Below are 14,737 nucleotides of genomic sequence, written 5' to 3'. Positions count from 1 at the left end.
CTTTTGAATGACAAAATAACAATACTTGTGTATAATTACAAAGGATAATGTAGAAATAAATTGTCAGTAACCAATGTAACTGAAATTATCTAAGTAGTAAATATGTATTTGTTAACCACATGCCTGTCAGAATCCTTTAAGACAGGTGTCAAACTGGTGGTCCGCAGGCCAGATGCATCATGCCAACCTTGGCTCTTTAAAGGCAAAAAATATTGCAATATGTCATGTGACATCACATGATGTGAAAGAGTTTGACACCCATGTTTTAAAAAGTTTGTATTTTAATATGGATATGTATTGACTCCATTTTAAGAATTAGCTTGCTGCCTATGCAGTGTGATCTGCATTTTTTTTAAAAAAAAACTAGTTCTATTTCTTAAGCTAAAAAAGAAATCCAAGTCATTGTTGCTTCAACAGAAGACGAATTAAAGAAAGTTAAAAGAAATGGATTCAATAGAAGTGGATTTTTAAAATGTCCTATCAGCACAAAAGCACCGTGTGGGTTTACAAATCTTAATCTTGATATACACTTTCAGAAATCCTTGGAAAAGTATGGGCTACTGTTTTTATTGGATCAGAGCCAGAGGTCTGCTTTTTTTCCACCCAGACCTTAGCTGAACTATTTTTATTTGTTCTTACTTTTGGATACTGCAGACTGTTATTCAGAAACTATGCTCATCAGTATTTGAGATCTTTGGCTGATACCTTGATGGCTCTGAAGTGCCTTTGTCTCACTGGCTGGAATGTACTGTACTTGCTTATTATTAGTAGCACTGTTACTATCAACCTGGAATGATGAAGCTGCAGAGACAATAGCGAGAAAGCAAGAGAGCAAATAGACTGAAGCTGACTGGACACAGGTGAGGACAAACTTGGAATCTCTTCTATAGGAAGAATCATAAAACGGCTGATTTGTCTACTGCTATTTTATTGGTTCAACGTAATTTGCATTTGTTGGAGTTATTCTGATGATGAAATGGTTGTTATCTATCGCCTTTGACGGAAGCAAAAGATCCTGTTGGAAGCCAAAGTGACATATAGTGAAAGTTATCACAGCAATCCCAGTGCAGGGAATAAAGCAAGTCGAATAATGTGAAAATAGCATAATGTCAAAACAGTAAAAAAACAAACAAACCACTATTTGGTTCCCCATTTCCCAGTTAGTTATTGATGGCCTGAATTGCAAGAGTATTAAGTAAGAACTGGTCCTGATTTTATATTGTCCTCTCTTCCTCCCCATTCCTCATGTATGATGTCTTTTAGATGCTGTATCTGAAATTCTTCCTGTTTTAAACAGAGAGCTATACATATGTTTAAGCCTTTCTGCATTTCGCTTCAATGGAACTGAGAAGTAGAATACAAGGATTCAATCCTTTAATTTTGGGAGATTGATCCATAATTTAATGGTTATAAACAATTGTACAAGCGCAAGTGTATCAGCCACCAATGGACTGATACTATCTTTATGTGCAAATGCTTTAGAATTCCCTGACCCAGCCTGGTGACCACACCACTCATTACAGTATTCCTAACTGGAGGAGTACCCTTTTCATTCCTATGGATGTTTGCTAAAATACACTTCAGCTTCTATTTGCATTGGGATTATATTTTTTCCAGGCTTGCCATTGAAAAGAAGAAGATAGAAATCATCTGTAATTTGCAGACAACCAAAATTCAGTTTCATTGTATAACTTTTTTTTTTAAAAAAATCAGTGCCATTTTTAAAACACTAGTGGTAATTTACTCAGACTCTTATTCAGAAACTATGTTCAAATCTAGCACAGTGCTTGAAAGCAGATTGTGTTTCCCTTTGGATTAGAAAGCAGATCAGAGCTTTCTCTAAATATTAAATATAATTTTTGAAAGATTCAAAATGGTTTTTTAAGTGGATGCCCATTTATGGAAAACCTAATAGAGTTTGGACAGAGAAGCCACATTACAATTAAATACATTCACAGTACACACTTAAATTATTTACATAATATACATAGCCTGCTTTCCCCCCCCCTCCAGTTGGGTCCTGGAATATACAGTTCTTCCTTCTCTGTCCTCCTCTAGTCAAATCTTCACAATTTCTTTATCTTCCATGTTACTGAAGGCCGGTTACTGGTCTTACGTAATTATGGAAAAATCTGTCAATAATCAATCTGAATTAAAGAGGGGAGTGAGACACACCTGTAGATACGCTTGTAGTTATGAAGGGTTAATGGCAAGCCATACCTAATGAGCAGATTGTGCTTGCCCTTAAACTTTATACATTCTGGAATTATTCGATTTACATGTGTAGCCTGAGATAGGGCAAAATTGAGACAAAACTAATTCAAAGGACACTAACTTGCATTGAAACCCATTTTTGAGGTTCACCTATAACATTCTTTGCTGTGGTCATAAAATGTGTCACGTTGGGACCATTAGAAACTGTTGTAGATTTCAACCATTCATAGATTTGTTCTGAAAATTTACATGAGTTTTGTATTATACTGTAATGTTTTGTGGGCATGTATGTATCTCTGTAGGTATTTCTTTCTATGGAAGATAAACAGAACTGCCCCTAGAGGGATATTTTCAGTTCTCTACATGTTAATTCAAACTTATATTGGAGATTTTATTTACAATACTTCTAGCTTTTCAGAAAGCAGGATTCAATAATGGCCAGGCAAATACATTTTTATTAAGATTAAATCTTTATACAGAAATTGGGCGGGGGTGGGGGGTGGGGGGGGCAGATATGTGTTTCACTGACAGCTCCAAGAGTGCCACCAAGAGGCCACTGTGTTGCATTGCTGGGGATTCCCATTTCCTAGTTTGATGATGCCAATACATTGCTGCTTGACTTGGGAAAAACGTGAAAATAATAAGCTGGAATAGAATGTACCTTCTAGGTTTTCTCAATAATATGTTTTATTATTGGCATTTCACAGAGGCAATGCTTTTATTAGGCCACTCAGAACTATATGAACTAATAATTTATTTGGGCAAAATAGGTAAAAGTGCTGCCTTGCCATTCTCTGTAACTTTTTCTCACTGAGTACAATCCACAAAGTTATTTACCACGTAGTAAGATTAGCAGACCTCCCAGAGATATTCCAGCTGTTGTGTGTAAAAAGAGTCATTACAGAGGAAATGCAATGCCAGCAGGAATGTTTCATATCCCTATCACAGCCTAAGCAGAGTTTTTCCATCAGGAAAAAAATCCACAATGCCTGCACAAGTAAAGTTATCTAACATTCCACTGAAATCAGTGCAAGTAAGCAAAGTTTATTTATAGCCATTGATCAGTCAGATACAGTATACCTGATAATAACAGAAAAATGAGAAAATTAAATATGAGAATAACACCTGAAATAAAAACAGAATAATAAACATGATAATATGGTGCAAAGGGATTAAGCTGGGCTTTACAAATTTGGGAGACCCTCTGGATCATTGTGAATTAAACTTCAATGTTTTTTTAAACTCTGTACTTTAAAGCTACTGATTTTATGGGACTTAGTATTGCCATCCAGTAAATAAATAAAGCCATATACTAAAATAAATGGGACTTAATTCACTTTGATGAGCTGCATCCATAGTCTCTCTTTCAAAAACTTGCAGTAGGTCTTTAACTTTATTCTTAATATTTCATATACTGCTCATCCCTCTTCTCTACCTCATATGAGCAAACATGTCATTCCAATCATACACCGAATTTGGCTTGAGCAATACTCTATGGAATGACATCTACTTTTTGTCATTAAGCCTGGGATCCCACATCATGCTAAACCAATCAATGATTTGTTTGGTTCGGCCTCAAGATTCAGTTCGGATTTGGCCACTGATTAAATTGATAATCCAACAACATATGGCTTAGCAAGGATGGATCTGGTGAACACCCATCCTTAGAAGACATTGCCTGACAGCTGACAAGTCAATGGGAAGCCATCTCAAACTTGATGCAAGTTTGAAGATTGGGCCTCCAAAATCTTTATTTGTGTCTCCATGGATTGATGCTACTGTACCTACTCAGTAGTTTTGTGATCAGCTGGTAGCATCAATGCACACACATTGCTTGACATCAGATTGCCTTTCCCTTCTCAGTTTTGCTACACGAGCTCCCTATAATCATTTGAATCATAAAAGAATCAGAAAACTGACCTCACCTTAATAACTTAGAACATCTGCTACTTCACGACATCTTCTGTTGTTCAGAATATGCTGGCAAAGATCTCTTTAATATTGATCTGAACCTGGAAGGTTACATTTAGATATTCCTGTATTTCCATGGAGTGAGGCTTGAAATATGCTTTGTTTCTAAGGACTTCTACTATATATTTTAAAACAGTAATGTGAACAAAACCTGTCTTGAGAAGAGAACTAAATCTAAATACAGCCTGTTAGATTATCAAGAAAATAAAAATTTCTATGCAACTGCATTTATCTGCATTTATTTAGACTCCTTGTGTGGGCTGAAATTTTCCAGTGTGTTGTGTTTGTAGATGGCCATGCTGATGAGGGATTCAGGAGTTCCACGACCTCACTTATTTGGGGGAAACCAGAGAGGAGAAAAGTACTTTTTAGATTTCAGCTTGTAGGGATTTCTGAATGTTAGCTAAACAATTCTGTATAGCTAAATAGTATGTATAACTCAATTCTATAAAACTTTATCCCATGTCTTAATCTCCATAACCATAACTCGTAATTTTTTGAAAATAAAATATTGATAGTATAGAACTTTTTAAAAAAAATATATATAAGTATGAGCAGAATCATGTTATCTTTGAAATAAATTGCAATATTGTCAATGCAGACTTTTCTTTTTAATGATATCTCAAAGATTAGTAATAATTTCATGATATAATATAGACAGAAGAATTTCTAAAAATTCAAAGAATTTAAGGCAAAGTGTAATCTGTATCACTTTATAGATGCCCAGAGTCATTTTACAGGGGGTGGCATAAAAAATTAACAAATAATATAAAAAAAGAACAGGTGAAACTGTACAGGAGTAACAATAAAGTCACAAACCAATCTATGATTGAAGATAATATTATCACATACTAAGAAACTCCATACTAAACTGTATATGTTTGTGGGTGTGGATGTGCTTGGATTTATATACAATTAAATCTCACTGGCAAAGCAACAGTTTTTAGATGGTTGAATTAATTTTCTGATTCGCAAAAGTTTCATTCTGAAAAATGGCATGTGATCATTCTGCATTAGCAAACCTTTACAAGCAGGAAACACCTTAGACCTATCTATGGAATTCTTTCTGCTTAGGTAATTAGATGTGTCATGCAACAGTCAACCAATTCACTCATCAGCAAAAAGTTCATGGCAATTATTTTATCTTCCTCCACTAAAACTGAATTTGTGATTTATTTTACATCACATTACAAGATTTGTCCGGCAGACCAAATTTGTATTTGTCCAATGAAAGCACAAGGCCATTTACTAACCTGAACGAAGAGGTGTCAGTTTTAACTGTAACATAATCTATGTTCTGCAAAGAAAAAAAATATTCTGATGTTTAAAAAGAAAACAAAGAGAGAGAAAACTAAATGTATCATCCCTTGGCAAATATCCCAGCACAGAGCATAGATATTAGTTTAAACATAATAAATCAGTACCTTGTTCATGGATGTTTGTTCAGCATTTGTCAAAATCCAGCAACTTTTTCTCCCTTTTCACACACACACACACACACACACACACACACACACACACACACACCTTTTTTTTTTAAAGAAATCTCTGTGGAAATGCCATAATGATGATATAGTGGATATCAAATGGGCTGAGTTGGGTGGGACACACAAATAACATGAAATAAGAGCAGAATTATAGCCTTAATATTTTACTTTGTTGTTTGTTTTTTCTTCCTTTGGAGTGGAGGGGTTCATGTTTCCCTCCTATTGGGAGGGAAGTCTTCTTCTGTCAAAGAAGCTGAGACCAGGAATGTAGTGACATGGACAAATTACCTATGGTGAAGATTTTAAATAGGTTTCCCCAGTAAGAGAAAAGTGTTCACTTATTATTATTTTTTGAGGCTCTTATCTAAAGGAATGCATAGAGTTAAATCCTAAATATTCAAATGGAACAGAATTAATTCAAAGAGCATTGAAAAGATGAGAAATAGTCACCAATATTCTACAAACACCTGCATAAATACTAATAGAATAATTCATTCTGTTGTAGAATAGGAAACCTCCTAGCCTTCCAATGGCTTCTAATTTAAACTGTCATGCACTGTAGAATAAGCTAAAGAATGCGTTAGGAAATAATGTCATTTTTCTCATGTGGTAAATTTTTCCCATTCCTGGAATAAAAAACATCTTCTACTTTTGCATGCTTCTTTACATTCTTTAAGCACTTTACTGTTTTTATTATATCTGAAGGGAGAGCCAGCATGATGTATCAGTTAAGGTGGGTGTTGGCAACCCACGGCTGTGGAGCCACATGCAGCTCTTTCATCTCCCTGCTGTGGCTCTCTGTCAACTGAACACACCACTCACTGGCCATGCTCCTTGCCCTCCCCTCCCAGTTTTCCTCACCTGGCCTGAGAAGGTAATGGCGACGGCAGGGGATGGAGACTTGCTCCGCGTCATAATGGGCTCCAGGAGGAGGCGGGGATGCCATCTCCCCCATTGTGAAGCATGCTAAATTTAACTGTGCTGCACAAGGCAGCAGCGGGAAGGCTATGAAAGTGGCCACAGCAGTGGGCCAGTGTCTTGGGGTAGAGAGCAAATTGCACATCTCCCTGAGCAACTGAGGTGTGCACAGCACCAACAAGGGCCGAAAGGGGAGGCAAGTACAGGGGCGCTTCGTTCCTGTTCTTGACTATGGAGCGAATCTCCATCCCCCACCATTGTTCTTACCTTCTCAGACCAAGCAAGGAATGACTAGGTGTGGAGGGCGAGGGGCGGGGCCAACCAGTGGTGGGTTCAGTCAACAGGGAGCCACAGCAGTTGGATGAAAGAACTTCATTTACCTGGAAACCTGAAATGACTTTTGATTTAAATCGTATGGAAATAAAGCACCCAAAGAAGAAAGAACATCAGCAAAGAAACAACAACCCTCACCTGTTTAGGGAAATGGTTTAAGTGGGAACACACATGAGGGGTCGGAGAGAGAAAGGGAGAGAGAGGGAGAGAGATACCTGTTTCCCACAGAAAAAAACTACCCAGAAGCCACAAAACTTGGGTAGGCGTGGCTGGGGGTGTCATATGACTGGGTGGGAGTGAGTTATGTCAGGTTGGCTATGCCCACCCAGGTTTTGTGGCTCCTGTTTTCTTCTCTGTGGCAAATGGGTCCAAATGTGAGTTTTTAAGGTTGCAGACCCCTGGGTTAAGGGATCAGGCTAGGAACCAGGAGACCGTAAGCTAGTCCAGCCTTATGTATGAACGCCAGCTGGGAGAGGTTGGTCCAGTTACTTTCTCTCAGCCCTAGGAAGGAGACAATGATAAACCATTTCTGAAAAATTTTGCCAGGAAAGTTGCAAAGATTTGTCCAGAGAGTGTCTAAGAATCGGACGTGATAAAACATAAGAAAACAAAAGTAATTTCCTCTTCTTCCTTTTTCTTAATCTTTAAGTTGCAATAAAGGCTTGATGAAAAGTAATTACAAAGTTTCAACATACTGCACTCTTTTTCAATGAAGTGGAACCATCTGTTCTTTTCCCACAACATTTCTGTGAGCCCAGGGTGGAACAAAGTAGAAACCTATGCTTTAAAAATATAGTATTGAAGCAATAATGGTACAATAAAAAAAAAGAAAAAGGAACACTGAAATTTTCCAGTACTGTACTGTGGTGTGTTATGGTATCTTTTTGTGTTTTGTGAGTGCTAATACCTAAATTGGCTCTGAGTGACAACTCTCTTTTCTGCCATGAACACAATTAAATGGAAATTACTTGAGGCTCATTAGTTTGCTTTCAGTGAAACGGCTGCTTTTATCTACACATTTTCAACTCACTTCAAAAGGAGGACTTGGGGCAGTTATCTTGCTTGTGAAGGTTTTCCACTCTGGTTGAAGAATCATATTTTAATTTTCTACATTTTTGCTGCCAAATTGTGGCAGTACATTATACAGGGCTCTGGGACTACAAACAGGAAGGCTGGGAACCACATGTAATCTCTGGCCCAGAAGTTATTCTTTATTCTATTAATGAGTGACATAAACAAGAGCATATTTAATACTGGATAAACTGTATCAGCTGATTAAACTGTGGAGTTTTGCATGCCCAAGAAATGTCCCACATATCTCAGAAGTTGGAACACATCAATGGGCTATTGAAGAATCGGTATTAACTTAGGAGGAAAAGAAAATCTAAGGGTAGAGATGGGTAAAACCACCTCTTTCCTTTCTGCAAGTTTCAAGTTTTGGAAAGCTGAAGTCCGCTTTGTCCTACTCTAACATCAGTTTATAATTCGGTAGATGTATGCAGTTTTCACTCAGGAAACTGTAGCACATTATTTGGAGTTCCATTTTACCTGAACATTATAGTTAATGTGGGTTGCGTATTAAATTGTAAATCTCTCTCTCTCTCTCTCTCTCTCTCTCTCTCTCTCTCTCTCTCTCACACACACACACACACACACACACACACACACTAGAGAGAGAGAGACAGACATTGTTGTGGTGACTGCTTGAAACTATCTGAAGTTTTCTTGACAAGATTTCAAAAATGGTTAGACTTTCCTTCCCTTTTCCTAGGGCTGAGAGAAATCACCCAGTTTTTTCATGCTTAAAATGGGACTATAACCCATTGTTTTCCAGTTTCTACTACAGTTCCTACTTTGGTTTAACCACTAAACCAAACTGGCTCAACCCTCCCCTCTCCTAAAGACATAAAATAGGTTTTTTTCATATTAAAATGTGCATTAAATAAACATTTCTTCTGTATTTATATAAAAGACGCCCTGGGAACACAAAATTATTTATCAGCTCTTTTCTGCAGTCTCTTGAAAACTGGTTTATATTCAAAAAGAGAAACAGCCATATAAATGTATTGGTAGTTCATCCTTCAGTAAGTTTCAGGAAGATAATACCACAAGAACCATGTGAGTTATTGAAAAATGATTTAAGTCTGTCTATCCATCTATCCATCCAATCTAAATCTATTAGATGCTTGCTTCAATATTTCTAGAATATCTATATCTATTACATATACATATTCCAGAAATATTGGAGCAAGCATCCATGTTGTTTCTTCACAATGCACAAATAATAAAAATAAATAGGGAGGTTGTTGTCCAAAGTCCATGTTAAAGACCTCAGAAGAGAAGAAGCCAGTTTCTGACATGAACTGCTGAAATGTGCCAAGATATATTGAACCTTAACAATCTCTATGGCTACAGAAACCTAATTTTGAAACTATTCTTATTACATACTGGTGCAATGGACTTTGCATACAGTGGACCAAGTTTTTGTTTGTGATTGGTGTAATTTGTGAACAATGTGTCAAGGTAATTTATTATATCAAGGTGGTAATAAGGTAATAAAAGTATAGACAATATAAATACTTGTACTGCTACACTCTTCAATTGAAAGGATATTCCTGGATGGACAATCCTTCCTTAGTTAGACCATAAACATAAAGTTTTAAAGGAAAATATTTGTAATTCAGGGTTGAAATGTGAGGTCTTTGGTGTTCTTTGAGCTTGGTTGTTTTCTTGCAAATGTTTCATAACCCAAACTAGATAACTAGCACTGACAATGTTAACTAGTTTGGGTAATGAAATGTCTGTAAGAAAACAACCCAGCTCCCTCAGTATCAAAGATCCATCAACTGAAGCTTTGCTATATTTTCAATATCATGTGATCTACATTGCTGGACTGCAGTTCAGATTAGTTTCCTTCCTTGACCACACTTGTAAAAGATAGAAGACTTTTCTTTCTTTGAAGAAATCTCATTAAAAAAAATCTAGATTAGGAATTGTGCATATGTTTTGTTCTGTGTTAAACTCACTTTGCTGTAAACAAAGGAATATAGTTTCTTTCTTATCTTTTTGCATTTCAACATCTTTTAGAATAGAGTTTAAAGAATTATGTAAGAGATTTTCAATATAAAGAGCAATTGACAGGTTTGTTTGAAAAAGCTACCATAACTCTGATCAGTCTGAAATGATTACAGAAATATTCTTATCAAAGAAAATGAAAAAAGGGAAAAAATCTATTCTTTGAAAAATAAAATCTTTGGAAAGATTCCAAAGCATTTCACTCCTTTTTAACCCTTTTCCCCTTTTCCTTTTGCAAGTATAACCAAATTCTTTAACATCATAGAGATCTCAAAGGTAATTCATATACAATTGCATTTTAATTGAGCATTTTAAAATGCACAGGAGATACCTGCTTTTATTAAACAGCCAAAGTTAATTAGGTACATAATTCAGGCAATTTTTTCTGTCCATACAACCTGTGTAAATTCTCTAGGTTATTAATCATAACATTATGCAATTATTTTATTAACCATGTATTTGGTTGTGCATACACACATATGCATGTACATGTGTTATACACACATACAGCACACATAGAGAAATCTAAGTTATGTCTTCTAATAAACTATCTGACTGGCTTGCAATAAAAATGAATACCCTATAAAACAATCCCATATAAATGGACTAAAATAGTCTATAAATCAATACTATAAATAAACCATAGTAACATTTAAACCCCAAATGTAGGGTTGTTTTCTTATTTTATCTGATGTAAGAAACACATTCAAATAGAATTTGAAGCTTAAATCCAGCAGCATTAATTTTGTTTGTCCATATAATTCCTGAAATTGAATTAACCCATTTTGCAAGAGCGGGATGGTTTGGGCCAGATTCAGACACGGTTGATATAATACCTTTTCTGATTTGTTGACCAGTAACCAATGTTCCTTATATACCACCAATAACCAAATACTGTAAATGTTACTCAACACTGAAATTTCCCCATTCACTTTCCCCTAATTTTTTCCTCCTATTCCTAGTTTCTAAGTTTTTCTTACAAAGCACCTACTGGTTACCTATTAAGCTTTAAAACAAAGAAGTGGCTGTATACAAGAAGATAAACTTCACTATTATTTTTCCCATTGCAATTGCTTTGAAATCTTACCACTTTAAAAGCTCATGCTGCAATGGAGGATTTTCGATAGTTTATAAGATGAATAATGAAGCCTTTTCTACAAGTAGCCATCAATCTGAAAATATTTCCTGAAAATATTAGATTTTTTGAAACATTGCCATTAAAGAATTACTAAAGAATTTTAAAAACAACTGTTATTATAAAATGATATACATTTTCCTTGTATAAATATCGTTATGTACATTTACCTTGTATAAAAAAATATAAAAGATCAAAAGATAAGTACACTGGATCCACAAATTATATCTGCATCATACATTAAAACTCTTTCGTTTCTGCTAGTATAGCTTCTGTAGCAATAAATGTTATCATATTAAACACATTGGCTGATCTCTGGAATTTAGAGGAGACTTAATTTGAACAAGGAACTAAATTCTAAAGGTAATTAGGAGGTTAGAAAAGATTTTGTCTGGGACCTCAGATCTTGGGAGTTGCTGGTTTTTCTGAGAAGTTGTAGGAAATTAAAGTCAAAAGATACCTAGTGCAATGGTAGCAAAAAACTAAGCCAAAATGCAATCAAAACAAAATTGTATAATCATATTTGATAGCATTCCTTGGTGATAATGACAGTGAAGTATTTGTTTCTCTACACTTACTGAAACCTGACTCTCAGAATCAAGGTTGGGCATTTTCCTCCTCACTCACTGCTTCCTTTCATGGGTAAGCTGGTGTTTATCTAATAGCTATTGATATATACTTCAAAGCTATCTCTATGCTTATAACAGAATATCAGAGTTGGAAGGGATCTTCGAGGTCTTCTAGACCAAGCCCCTGCTCAGACAGGAACCCTATACCATTTCAGACAATAGTTATTTGATCTCTTAAAAACTTCTAGTGTTGGAGCATTGACTTCTGGAGGCAAGTTGTTCCACTGGTTAACTGTTCAGTCAGGAAATTTCTCCTTAGAGAAATTAGTTTCTATCCATTGCTTCTTATCCTGCTTTCAAGTGCTTTGGAGAATGAGTTGACCCTCTCTTCATGGCAACCCCTTTGATATTGGAACACTGCTATCATGTCACCCCTGGTTCTTCTTTTCATTAGTCATACTCAATTCCACCAACCATTCTTTATGTTTTAGCCTCCAGTCCCCTAATCATCTTTGTTGCTCTTCTCTGCATTCTAGTTTCTAGAGTCTCAGTATCTTTTTTACACTGTGGTGACCAAAACTCGGTGCAGTATTCGAAGTGTGGTCTTACCAAGGCATTATAATGTGGTACTTAAAACTTCACAGGATCTTGATTCAATCCATTAATGCAGCCTAGGATTGCATGGTCCTTTTTGGCAGCTGTATCACACTGCTGCTGGCTCATTTTTAAGTGATTTTTACTGGGACTCCAAGGTCCTTCTCAGTTACTGCTCTTGAGCCAGGTACTCCTATATTTTGTGCATTTGTGTTTTCTTGCCTAAATGTAGAACTTTATAGAACTTCTTTATATCCATACTCTCCCGAGTAGAGATGGAAGAACTTTCCGAAGAATACTGTGATATTTTTGCAAGTTTTTTTGCAGATAAAATTGCTTGTGTTTTCTTGGAGTTTGATGCTACTTGGTCAGAGGCTGACAAGATAAATGAACATTTGCCTGCAGCCTAGCTCATTTGTGTGCTAGTCCTGGCAATATAATCAGGAGGAAAATATTGGCATTGAACATCAATGAAAGCTATTTGGCAACATTCATTTCTGTCTGCCCATTGCCAACTCAGATGTCCTGTTCTTGGCATCCACCGGATATATTCTCAGGGTTAATGCATTATTTACAACCCAGAATATCAAGCAATGTAGCCAAAAACTCCTGAAGATGGTGAACAGCCAAATGTTAATGCTGGCCACTGTATATTTTTGCACCATCTGTGCAGGAGTATATGCCAATCAGGTTGAGCAGCGTGATGCAAAGAATTTCCTATAAATAGAAATTTAAATATTACAAAATATTAGGGGGATACTTAACAACATCAACAACTACACTACTCTTCGGACCTGTTTAAATGTAAAACTCTTGCAATGCAAGTTATAGGAAATGCTTAAATATTTATTATATTCTAAAAATAAATCTCTAAAAATACTTGACAACTATGAAATCCTGTACAAATTGTGTACTAATATGGTTAACCACAAATGCTTGTCTTCAGGAAGAAGCTGTCATGAAAAGATTAAAGTTGGCCAAAGATAGATAATTCCTATTTTTTTTTATTCTAAATGCTGATGCAATTGGCATCTGCATTGATTTATATGTTGTTAGAATAGTTTGGTGAAATTTTGAAGGCTGGTTGCTAGAAAATGATTGATAGCTTAATAGTAAATTATGAATACATTTAAATCAATTGCTACATGTAAATTGCTTTTTAAAAGGCAAGGAATATATTTCTGACCAAGTGTCATCCAAATTTGTTGGAAACTAGATTTTGAGAATTGCCAAGCTGTTACGATACACTGACTTTAGAAATGAATGACATCAAAAAACAGAAGTTTAAGCTATTGGAAGTGCTTTAAGAAGCTATCAAAGCAATAAAAACTGTGTTTATGAGGCAAATTATATTATACCTGTGCCTCACTGAGACTCTAACAATGTCTCTACAACGACAGCAGCTCTTCAGAATGATCTCCAAAATTGCTTTGGAGGACACAAGTTCAAATAAACACTTCTCTGCATCATCTTTATGCGGCCATTTATTTTCTATCGTTAACAAAATGAAGCCTTGATTTAATGATTTAATCCATTTAGTGGATTTCATATGCAAGAAACTGAAGTTCCACCTGGATTTCCCCAAACAAGGACATGTTTGCTGCATCTGAAATAATCTGGATGAGACAATTACATTTATCTTACTTTTAAATTAATTCGATGAACATTTGTGACATAAAAATGTATATTGCAGAGATGATGTTGCTGGTGTCATGAAGCAAATGTCCTATAATGTGTGAATTTGAATATAACAGACATTCTAGAAATAACAATCTAGTCTCACAGCAATGTGTTAAAAGTGAGGATTCATTAAACTCTCTTCTCCTTATTGAAATCATTTTTAAATAAACATAATTTTACAGTTAAACAAATTGTTAAAGTAACTGTTTTGGCTCTTGTTTTGCTGAACTTGGAAGAGAAGGAAGCAGAGTAGTGGATTTCATTGTGATTTTATCAACATGTTTGTTTTTTTCAATAATTATTTATAATTATTGAAATTATTTATTTATGAAATTATTTATAATTATTGTTTTTGTGAAGAAATAAAATAAAATAAAATAACACAATTTGTTTCAATTTTTCCTCAAACAATCCACCTATAAATAAAGATGCTACTTCTGGTTTGTAAAAGAACCATGGCATAGGTCATATTTAGATGTTACATCTGGAATGCTCACCTGATCTGCTACTCCTCACTCCCGCAAAAGGAGGCTGTGACTGTCAGCAGAAAAATACTGGTCTGCAGCTGTATGCTATACACTTTCACATAAGCAAAGACTGCATTGATTTGGGGAAATAGAAAACAAAAACAAAACTTTCCTACTAGAAGATAGATAAAAAGAGTTATATGAATTACTGTATAGTCATAGATCTTTAGACCTAAGTGGTTTTATCCAATGGCAATTATTTTAAAGCTGGGGCATTAACCAATATATTTTTCA

This window comes from Pseudonaja textilis, chromosome 1, assembly GCF_049901715.1.
Source record: "Pseudonaja textilis isolate UNSWEBS1 chromosome 1, rPseTex1.2, whole genome shotgun sequence".
NCBI lineage: Eukaryota > Metazoa > Chordata > Lepidosauria > Squamata > Elapidae > Pseudonaja > Pseudonaja textilis.
Note: the sequence above shows the minus strand (reverse complement) of the source record.